Here is an 11,607-nt window from a genome sequence, read left to right as displayed (position 1 = left end):
AACCTTAGATTACACCCCTAATGCTAGTCACCAAGGTCTATTTTCTTAGTTGGCTACTTCCTCCTCCTGAAGCTGACCACCAAGTTCCAGATATCAAAGTATTGAAGTCTAGCAATCAAAAGTCCCCCTTTGGCTGTCCTAATTAACATTCCCAATCAAAACAAACCAACCCCTCCTAACACAGGTTTCCCTTTATAAACTGCCATTTGCCTATGGACCACATCGGTCTCCTTTCTGTCCAAAGACAGTCCTTTGTCCCTCTAGGGCAAATACTCCTTCCCCCTTCTCCCTTGTTCCCTTTCCCTTCTCCCTCATCCGATGTCCCCTGCCTTTGTCTCTTATTCCCTGGCCTTTGTCCCTCTAGGGCAAATAAATCTCCTTTGCACTGAGAACTTGGTCTTGGGGTGTCCTGTGCCGACTCTGGTCCTTTCAATGATGCATTCTCAAATGTCAGTAGTCTGAGGCCAGGTAACCCCGCCCTGAGTGGAACACTAGTCAAGTAGAACATATACAGGGAGGTGCTAAAGTGAAACTCTGATGGGTACAGGACAGACAAGGATAGAAAACAGACAGAAAGGACAGACAGGTGGAAAGTGCTTCCGTGTGTCCGGATGGAATGGCGGCTGGGAATTGCTTTCTCTTGGATGACCAGTGAGGTCTTCTCAGAAGAGGTGGAATGACAGGAAGTGACCAGCCCTTGGACAAAGGGCAAGGGGACATAGTTCCAGCCAAGGAGCCCAGTAGGGACCTGATGGGACTGAGGCCCAGAAAGAGGGAGATGAAACGTCAATGACACTTCCTACAAGGCCTGCGCAATGGCATCCATGGGACAGCACTTCTGATTGACATGTGTCCAAAGGCAAAAACTGTCTCAAAGCACCCCATGCTGACTAGACTACGTGGACTTGATATGATTGTAAAACTTTTTAAAGTTTTTCATTTTGTTTTTTTGTTGTTTTGCCTTAAAAGGCAATCATGGGAAATCTCTTTCTTAGCAATGAATTGACTGACAAGGATTGAGATGAAATCACATTGTCTGGAATGCACGGGGCTATCCAGATACTGTAGGATAAGAAGGATGTTGAAGAGAGGGACCGGACCGCAGTCTCATTTGCCCTGTTGAGGCTTCCCAGCTGTCATGGTCAGTTGCAATACTGCAGTGAGGGACTCAGCAAGGCCAGGCTGGAAGCCGGAAGGCAGGACAGGACAGGTGTTCTCTCAGATCCGTACAGCCTTGCCATGGCTGCTCTGAAGAGCAAAGGCAGCCTTCCGCCACTGTCATAAATACATAAAGCAAGAGGAAAGCCTGACTTCAGTTCATAGTTTTGGAGGTTTCTAACCACTGTCAGTGGCTCATTTCTATTGGGTCTGTGGTAAGACAGATCTCACGGAAAAGTGAGCGAGAGACACAGTTTACTAAGCAAGTAATTAAACACTGAAGAATGAGGTTTCCTTTTCTGTTTGTTTGTTCATTTTCTGTTTTTTGTTTTTGTCAAGACAGGGTTTCTCTGTGTGGCCCTGTTTATCCTGGAACTCTCTCTGTAAACCAGGCTGACCTCAGACTCACAGAGATCCACCTGCCTCTGCCTCCTGAGTGCTGGGATTAAAGGCGTGCACCACCACCGCCCGGCTGAGGTTTCCTCTTCTGAGGATGGAATGAACCATATGGTGCTTCTCCAGCAAGGAGGTGTTCTTGGTGAGGACAGAAGACTATGAACCCCCAGAGCTCTGGCTCTGACACTGAGAATGGTATTGAAACAGCCCTGGAAGGAATGGGCTCTCTTTGGGTACCATATTTTGTCTTAGCTTTACACATTACTTGGCTGTATCAGGGCTCTCCCCAGACTACAGCTAGAAGACACCATGGGATCTCTGCAGGCTGCTCTTAGTGAAACTATGGACACAAGCCTGCTAGCCAGAGGTCAGGATTGGCATTGACTCATGATTCAACCAGCCCAGGCTGCGAGCTGTCCATGTCAGATAGCCAATCTGCCTGCCTTCCTTCCTTCCTTCCTTCCTTCCTTCCTTCCTTCCTTCCTTCCTTCCTTCCTTCCCCCTTCCCCCCTCTCTTCCTCTCTTCCTTTGGTGTGTGTGTGTGTGTGTGTGTGTGTGTGTATGTGTGTGTACACATGCAGGGTAACCAGAGGAACAACATTAAAAAGACTGCATTTCTCATAACCAGCAGGATTATCTGGCATATGACTAATCCCTAGTCATGGAGACTAAGTACATGTTTTAGATGGATTCTAGTCAGTATCTTGTAAGACAGCCGGCACATGTGCTCTTTGCCCTTTCTTTCCTTGCTTTTCTTCTACTCCCTGGACCACGGGGTTCTGTCTGCCATTTTATACTATGAGAACAGGGGTCCTACCCTAAGAACGACCACAGTTACTAAAGCGAGAGAGGGTCCCTGAGGACTTCGTGGAGTTGGTACACATCTTCTCTCCGGACTTGCCCTAGTACCAGAGAATGACTTCTACATTACTTAAGTCACCATTTTGTGTGTGTCGGTGGAGGTGGTGGCGGTGGTGGTGATGGTGGTGGCGGTGGCGGCGGCGGCGGCGGCGGCGGCGGCGGCGGTGTTTTGAGATCAGGTCTTGCTATATAACCCTGACTGGTCTCAAATTCATTATGTAGTCCAGGCTGACCTTGAAGTCATAGTAATCCTCTTGCCTCAGCCTCCCGAGTGTGAGATTCCAGGGATGAGCCAGCATTCCGTTTCAGTAAAGCTTCATGCAGTCACAACTAACACCAACTATTATAATCCACCCATACTAGGACAGTAAGTGACCAAAATTAAGCACTCACACAAAGTCTCATTTACCACGGTTTCTTAAATCATTACTTTGAAACAATGGACAATTCATGATCAGTCTGACATTATGTAAGGTGTTACATGAACAATTTTTGCATCATATGGTGCTTCAGAAACCCAAGGGTGTTTTGTTGGCCTGAGCAAATCTCAATAGACAGAACTGGGATTCAGGTTGTTGCAGCCTTTTTTTCAAAGCGTTGAGGAACTGTAGCGCCCACGAATTATCCACTGGAATTACCTAACAGATCCGGTACGTTCCTTTTGTTCTTGGGACTCCTGCTACCCCTGGGGCAGTGGTAGTTTCCCAGGAATGTGGTAAATTGTTCTTCCTGGAACCTCCTGGTTGATGGAGTCATGCTCTAGTCAGTGAACTTTCTCACTGCCCAGTTCAACATGTAATTGTTCACGGGAGACCCTTCAGAGCCGGATGTTTCCTTTACTGTGGTGCCATGTGGTGACTGTCCTTTAGTCTGTGTTCACAGTGGCAGATAACTACTGTACATGGGGCCAGGTGTCTCTCTTCCTAGACATACAGTATGGCCAAAAGATAAACATTTACTTTTTATTTGATCCATTGGTTACTATTGTATGTATACTGTCCTCATATGCTTTATAGTCCAAAAATAACCTTCGGAGAGGGGGTGCAATCAGAGAGATGGAATGCTATAGTCTTCATTTCCAGCCACCACAGAAAATGCGAGAAAAACCTCCTCTACTTCACCTCATGCCATCCTTTTCACATGAAGTTAACTCTGATCAAACATTTTAATGAAACGATTTATTACATATCTTTGCTACAAAAGTCTGTCAATAAGCAAAGCAAGCCTCCATTCTTCAGTGACTAAGATCCTATCAAACTTAGTGCCAATGCCAACATTTAGATTCCATACACAATTAGCTCCACCATGTGGTTATTTGGAATAAATGACATTTATTACCAATCATAAAGGCAAGATCACGTATTCAATACCACATACTCCTTGAGAAAGGATTGCAGATAATTTTAAAAATCCCATCTAATTTTCTAGGACACCAAAGCAAGAGTAAGTGGGAACTTATTCCTCTCATGTGAACTAGAATGTTCAAGAAATTAAGGGTCACAATCAATACACTCAACTAGTATCTACTGAGTTCTGCTGTGTAGGGCCTGGGGATACAGCAATTTACAAGTTCCTGCTTCTCAGTTAAATAGACAATGTGATGATAAAATCAGGGTCAGAGTATAGGGAACGATGGGGGAGGGGATATTCTAAATAAAGTTAACAAAAATACCATCTGTCAGTCCAGATTTTACTCTCCATGTGAACAGTCATTCTCTTACAGACATAAGAGATTGAAAGGCATCAAGATGTGTATATCTTGGTTTTGAAATTTTCTCACAATGAACAGAACCCAGGACTCATTAGAGAAGTCACCAATTCCAGGTCTATTAAAGAAGGAAAAGAATATTGTGGGGTGTGTTTATATGCCAGAAAATATAGGACCACTCAAAAAAAATCAATATCAGTTCACATCAACCTTTAATTTGTGTACAAAGAAGTCCCAGGGGCTCCCACTTGGAAAACTGGGAAATACGTAAGCATTAGCATGAATAATAACTATAATTGATACTATGTTTATTTAAAACATTCAAAAGTTTGTAGGGATAATTAAGAAAAATCAAAAGATAGGACCCTGTTTCATTAAAAAAATAATAGAAAATAGTGTAGAATCAATGAGTCATTACTTTGCAAACTATAACTCAACATTGATCTTGTATATGGATTTCTCACTGCTAAGGTAACAAAGTCTCCCAGTGTGGTCATTTATCACCACATAAACCTATTTTTTTTTCTGCTCTGGAGGCCAGAAGTCCAAACTAGGTTAGCACGCTGCTTCCTTCAGGAGTCTTCAGGGAACATGCTCTTCTACCTTAGCAATGACGTCTACATCCCTTGACTCTCAATGTCCTACGTCTTTCTAGCTTGTGCCTGGGTCATCACATCTCTTGTAAAACACCACTGATAACACTGAGCCCACAGACATGAACCAGGATTACACAGGACAACTGAAGTGATCACACCCAAGAAGTCTCATTTTTTCCAATGGAAGGCATCACAGTCATGAGTACCAGGGATCAGAGGTGGATGTCTTGGGGTGGGATTTGGGCCTTATTCCCCCATCACAGCTTTGCCAAAGGTTGCCAGTGAGTAGAGTATCTAAAAGATGTCAAACTAATAATTACAGACTGTTAGTTAATGGCAAAAGAGAAAAATGGCTTTCACAATTAAGGATTCTCACTATTACCACCTTAAACAATGCAATGATGAGAAATTTCGTAGCACTTAACTTGGTCTAGTATAAGGTGCACAAATAGCTCACAAGATATTCGTGCCAGATTTTTAAATGTACAAGTTAGCTTTAGGTCTAACCTCCAAGTAACAGAAATGGTATAATAGAAAGATCATGTGCACTCATTCAGGAAGTGAGGCATGCTGTAGGTCTGCAACTCCAGATTCCTCAAAATTGTGAAGTCATAGAAAAAAAAAAAAAGATGAATATTCTAAACTTGTTAAAAGGACTGAAGGGACATTGTAATTAAATGCAATATGTAAATCTTCCATTTTAAGTCATTTTAAAGATAGCATAATTTTAAATGACTTAAATATTAGGGAATATGGGATTATTAATTTTCTTATGCTATGCAGGATACTGTCCTATTCTTGGGAAATACAGGTCTAAATATTCAGAATTGAAGTATTTAACAAGAGTCTACTGAAGTCAGGCAGTGATCAACTGTGAGAAATCCTACTGCTCTGGAAATTTAATCACAGTCTGGTCTAGTTAGCATAGTCTGCTCTATTTGATCCACTGGGGCATCCAGTAGAGACCTCAGAAAGGCTATTTCTTAATGAGACCATCTCAGTTACTTTTCTATTGCTGTGATAAAACATGATGACCAATGCATTTATTTTGGGGTTTGGGGGTCACCGTTCCAGAAGACAGTAGAGTCCACGAGCATCATGGCAGGGAGAATGGCATCAGACATAGTGCTGGAGCAGAAGCCAGGTGCTTACGTATGATCCCGAAGCCAGAGGAAGAGAGAGCAAACTGGGGATGGCCTGAGCTTTTGAAATCTCTTAGCCCACCCACCCCTAGTGACACACCTCCCTCAGCAAGGCCACACCTCCTAATCCTTCCCAAACTGCTCTACCAACTGGTACCAAGCATTCAAACATGTCCCCTACAGGGGTCATTCTCACTCAAGACACCAGAGAGATTGAAAGTCACAGGGTTAGAGCTCGATACTCAAGCTTAACAGAAACCATGAGGGGATGAAACAGACGCACACGTGACCCTGGCTGATGCAAGACGAAACAAAGATAAACAGGACAAAAACATTGCTAACTCAAACCGACTCAGATGCCGAACAGGTAAGTCGAATGAATGATGCTGCCTTGAGTGTCTAAATCACGGAGCTGTTATGTGTGGTGGTTAGTGTTGTCAGTTTGACGGGATCTGGAATCACCTCTGAGGGATCGTGTTGCCAAGTTATCAGGGTGGAAATACCCATCCTAAAAGTGGGCAGAGCCACTCCCGGCCTGGGTCCTGGAGCGAACGAAAAGGAGAAAGTGGATTGAGCAGTGGTGATCATTGCCCTTGGCTTCTTTCTTGTGTTTGTAATGAGACCAACTGCTTCAAGCTCCCGAGAAAATGATGATGCCTGTGGCTGTGATAAAATATTCTGACAAGAGCAACCGAAGGCAGAAACGGTGCAGGTGTTTTTACTCTTTGGGGGCCCATCACCTAGCTCTCAAACAAACACACTGAGTCTTATTCTTATGAGTGGCTGGCCTTATTTCTATCCAACTTTTCTTAAGTTATCCTGTCTGCCTTTTGCCTCTGGGCTTTTACCTTGCTCTATTCCTTTCTTTTCTTTTTGCTCTGTGGCTGGTAGTGTGGCTGGGTGGCTAGCCCCTGGCATCCTCTCTTCTCCTCTTTTCCCCTTCTTCTCTTCCTCTTCTCTTAATCGTTCTCTCTGCCTACCAACCCTGCCTACTTCTCTCTCCTGCCTAGCTATGGGCAGTTCAGCTCTTTATTAGACCAATCAGGTGTTTTAGGCAGGCAGAGTATCACAGCTTCAGAGTTAAACAAATGCAACACAAAAGAATGCAACACATCTTTGTATCCTTAAACAAATGTTCAACACATTTAATGTTCAACTCAAGCTAATATTCCACAACAAACGGGTTTATTTGGGTTCACAGTTCAAGGATATGCTTCATCACAGTGAGGCAGTCAGGAAGGCAGAGCTCCCGGCTTCTGGTTACATTGTACCCACAGTATGGAAGCAGAGGACCCATCCCACTCTCTCTTTATTAGGTCTATAACCACAGCCCAGGGTCTAGTGTCTTCCCACTATCATTAAGGTACTTTAGAAACTCCCCTACAGGTGTTCCCTGAGGCTTGTCACCTGTGTAAGCCTAGATTCTATCAAATTCACAACAATATCAACTACCACAAATGCTTCTTTATCCTGATCATTTCCTATAGAGAAATTAAATACCAAAGGTGTCCCAAGTATTAAAAAAAAAAGTTCTTGTGTTTGAAGAAATGAATGGCTCCCAAACACTGTTCTGTTGCAGTCCATGAGATCCCTGACTCGCTGATGCACATGCTGGCCCATCTTATCCGGCAGCAACCCTTTCATGTCTGTCCTTTGAGCATCACTCTAGGTATCTTCGATGTTTTCCTCATGCAAGACTCTTTCTCGGGTAATCTTATTTTCTGCACACCAGGAATTTATTGATCCTAAAGAATTCTTCATTTCATTGAAATCACAAAGACCATGATCTAGACATCAGCCATTCTCCCCACCCTGCCTCCAGCTGACGTGTAATTGACAAATAGAAACCCATGATTGTAACTCACTTTCCTCATCCATTTTAAAAATCTTTGGGGATATATCTTAAAACTTGATAGCAAGTGATAATTGGCTGCAATTTTTAGTCCTATCTACTTTAGCTATTATCTTTTCCATTTCATCTAGGTGTATTTCATCTATGATGTATTAAATGAAATTACATGAAGATTAGATCTAAGTTTAGAGGGAATATAGATTAGGTTTTTAATACTTTACAAAAATAGAATCATTTCATCTTTTGTATAAAATTCTTTCTATAGATTTTAGTTATAATTTGCACAAACATAAAATAATATACCACAATTCTCCCATTTTAAGCTTTGAGTCATAATTGTATAAAATCATGTAACCACCACTAGCTGATATACATTTTTATCACATCCCTTCAGATATATTAGCAATCAAAGCTCCACACTTAGCCTTGCACCCCAACTCTGATTTTATAGTTCCAAGCATCCACTGAGTTATGTTGGTTTTTTAAACTTACTTACATTCTTACTTATGAATGCCTGGCCTTAGCTTGGCTTGTTTCTAGCCAGCTTGTCTAAACTTAAATTATCCCATCTACCTTTTGCCTCTCGGCTTTTACCTTTCTCTATGCTGTATGCCTGTCTTTACTCCACAGCTTGCTATGTAGCTGGGTGGCTGGTCCCTGGAGTCCTCCTCTCTTCCTTTTATCATCCCTCTTCTCTTGTTCTCCTAGTTATTCTCTCTGCCTGCCAGCCCCACCTATCCCTTCTCTCACCCAGCTACTTATTTCAGCTGTTTTTGAGACCAATCAAGGTGTTTTAGGCAGGCACAGTAACACAGCTTCACAGAGTTAGACAGATGTAACATAAACGAACGCAACACATCTTACACCAATATTCTACAACACTGTCATTATAGACTACCTTTGCTGAAAGTCCTCAAAAATTCAACCTTACAGTTAAGTAAGCTGTCCTTTGGCTTGTGTAGCTCTCCACTTGCCGAATACTTGAGTATACAACACGTTTGTATACAAATTTTCCAGTTTGGAGGCAATAAGAAACAAAAAACCCTATACAAATCATTGCATAGGAGAGAATCTGTTTTCATTTTTCTGGGGTAAATGTCTGAGAATAGAATTGAGGGATCCTGCATTACTTTTCATGGCTGTAACAAAAGCACCAAAAGAGACTTCTACAGTTTATTCTGGCTTACAGTTTCAGATGGAGAGTCCATAATGGCGTGTGTGTGTGTGGGGGGGGGGGGGGATGACAGCAGGCAGCCAGAGCAGGAAGCCGAGTGATCATTTTCAAACACGAAGCAGAGTGAACTGGAAGCGGAATGATGTTATACTCTCAAGCTGGCCAAGGTGATGGACTTCCTCCAAGGCTCCACACCTCCCTTTGTTCCATAATCTTTACAAACATCATCAACCATCAACCAGGGCTCCCGTGTGTAGTGTGTGAATCCATGGTGGGGAGACTTCTCAAACTCCCACAGATCCTAAGGTAAGTCTGTATTTAATAAGAAGCTACCAAACTCTCTTCCCGAGTACCTGCACTCCTTTTGCCCATTTATCAGCAATGTACAAGAACACCAGTTACTCCTTGTCTTCAACAGTTGCTATCAGCTGTTTTGTTGGTTGGCACATGGTCTGAATACTCGTAGGCTGTATGTATGACAACCCCATTGCTATTGTGGTTTATGAAGAGAGTTTAGTCTCTAGTGTTTGGAGGTAGGGCATTGATTAAGGACTTTGGGTGGAACCCCCATGACTGCCTGGTGGCTTGTAAAGGATCCACACACAGCTGGGTTCTTCCCTATCTCTGGACAGGTAAGGTCCTCTAAGAAGGCCATCACCAGGTGCAGACACCTTGAATCTGCCAAACTGACCCAAAAGTAAAGCCTGAGTGCTGCCACCCACATATCAAGACTGAAGTAGCAGTTGTCACAAACTATCCTGGGGAGTGTGTGGTGGCTTCTGTCTTTTTGTATTCCCAGTGCCTGGTGTGCCAACTTACCTTTCATAAAACAATCCACTTCAAACCGACCACACTGTTCAGCATTCTGTTATTGAACTCTAAGGATTATTTGCTCATTCTGGTTACACCTTTGCTTTTGTTTTTGTTTTTTGTTTTTGAGCTAAGGATTGAACCAAGGGCCTTGTGCTTGCTAGGCAAGTGCTCTACCACTGAGCTAAATCCCCAACCCTGGTTAGACCTTTGCAAGACACATGTATTCTGAGCATCTCACAACCTGGGAACTGCTTTTTGATTCTATCTTTCAAAGAGCAATTCCAACTTTGTTAAATTTGAGATTAAAATTTTCTTTTCTGGTTATGTTTACTATCACACACACACACACACACGCACACACACGCACACACACACACACTCAAAGAAAAAAACCCAAAAATCAAAACAAACTCTTCCTATCGCGAAACAGCAAAAAATTCTCCTGCTTCTAACTAGAATTTCTACTTCGGGCTTTTAAGCCTGCCGCCCATTTTCTAATCTGAACGCTGCACCAAATTTGTGAGCCAAGAGCGTAAGCCCTTTCCTATATGAGCATCAGTTACTCCATTTGTTGAAGATTCTTTTCCTTACCGATACTTTTGTAAAATCACTTGTCCAAGTACGTGTGGTTTAATTCCTGAACTCCATTTTGTCCAATGGTCTATAGCAATTCTTATGAATTGTGTCCATTAGAACAAAGTTGTTCATGGTTTCTCTCTGAAAGGCTTTTATCACATTTCCTATAAAGGTAGCACTGTGTGTTTAAAGGTTTTATCCAGTATCTCCCATTGCAATTTGAGAGACGTCTGTATTCACTTCTAGCTTGGCTTCTGTGTATGAAACATCCATTCCCCAACCCCCAGCTTCTGCATTCCAGATGTTTCTGCAATACTGCCTGGCTTCTGATAATTTTATTGGTATATCATATGAGGTTTTTAAAAATATACTATCTCCTACACAATGATATACAAGCAACTGAGAAATGCTGAATAGGAGAAACAGCCTTCGCCAAGGAAGACTTCATCAACTGGTTGTCCAATGCCAAGTGGTCAGCACTGAAAATCTACATACACTTCAAGTAACAACAATTAATGAAAAAGAGAATTTGAAAGAGAGCAAGGAGGGGTATGTGGGAGAGTTCCAAAGGAGGAGAGGGAAGGGAGAGACAATGTAATTCACCATTAATCTCAAAAATGAAAGAAAAATAATTTTAAAAATGTGTTCTCTTGCTTGTTGAATTTCTTGGCTCTGTTGGTTTAGTTTTCATCATTAGGAAAGCCATTAGCCATTTTTTTCTTGACATGTTCTTTTGCCTCCCTGACCCAACCTTTAGGAGTTCAAAGTCAAGCGTGTAAGGCTGTCTTCATGCAGCTGGCTGAACCACTGCTCCACTCCTGATTCTTTGTTCATTCCTATGCTTCAAGTTCCCTAAGGAACGTTTAGTTCATTTTTTTTTAATTAATTTTTTAAGTGAACATACCAAGTACTGAGTTTCACTATGGCATTTTCACACACACACACACACACACACACTTTATTCATACTCATCTCTGTCCCCCAGTACGCTCCTGTGCCCTTTCCAGCCCTCTTTTTTTCCCCCAACTTAAGCCTCCCTTTCAGTATCATAGCCCACGTAACATGTGTTCTATGATCCTCCTCCCAACACCTTCCTCCCGTCTGTGAGGACCCTTTCTACTTTCATGGTCTATGCCAACACAAACAAATTTCAATCTAGACTATGCATATAAAACATGCAATTTTTTTGTATGAGTCTGACTTATTTTACAAGACACAGTGATCTCCAGTTCCATTCATTTTCTTGCAAATGTCATGAATTTGTTCATCTTTACAGCTACATAAAATCCCGTTGCATGTATGTACCACATTTCTTCACGTACTCTGGTGCT

The sequence above is a fragment of the Onychomys torridus genome, chromosome 23, assembly GCF_903995425.1.
Source record: "Onychomys torridus chromosome 23, mOncTor1.1, whole genome shotgun sequence".
Classification (NCBI taxonomy): Eukaryota; Metazoa; Chordata; class Mammalia; order Rodentia; family Cricetidae; genus Onychomys; species Onychomys torridus.
The sequence above is the reverse complement of the archived record's forward strand: the minus strand, read 5'-3'. Positions refer to the sequence as shown.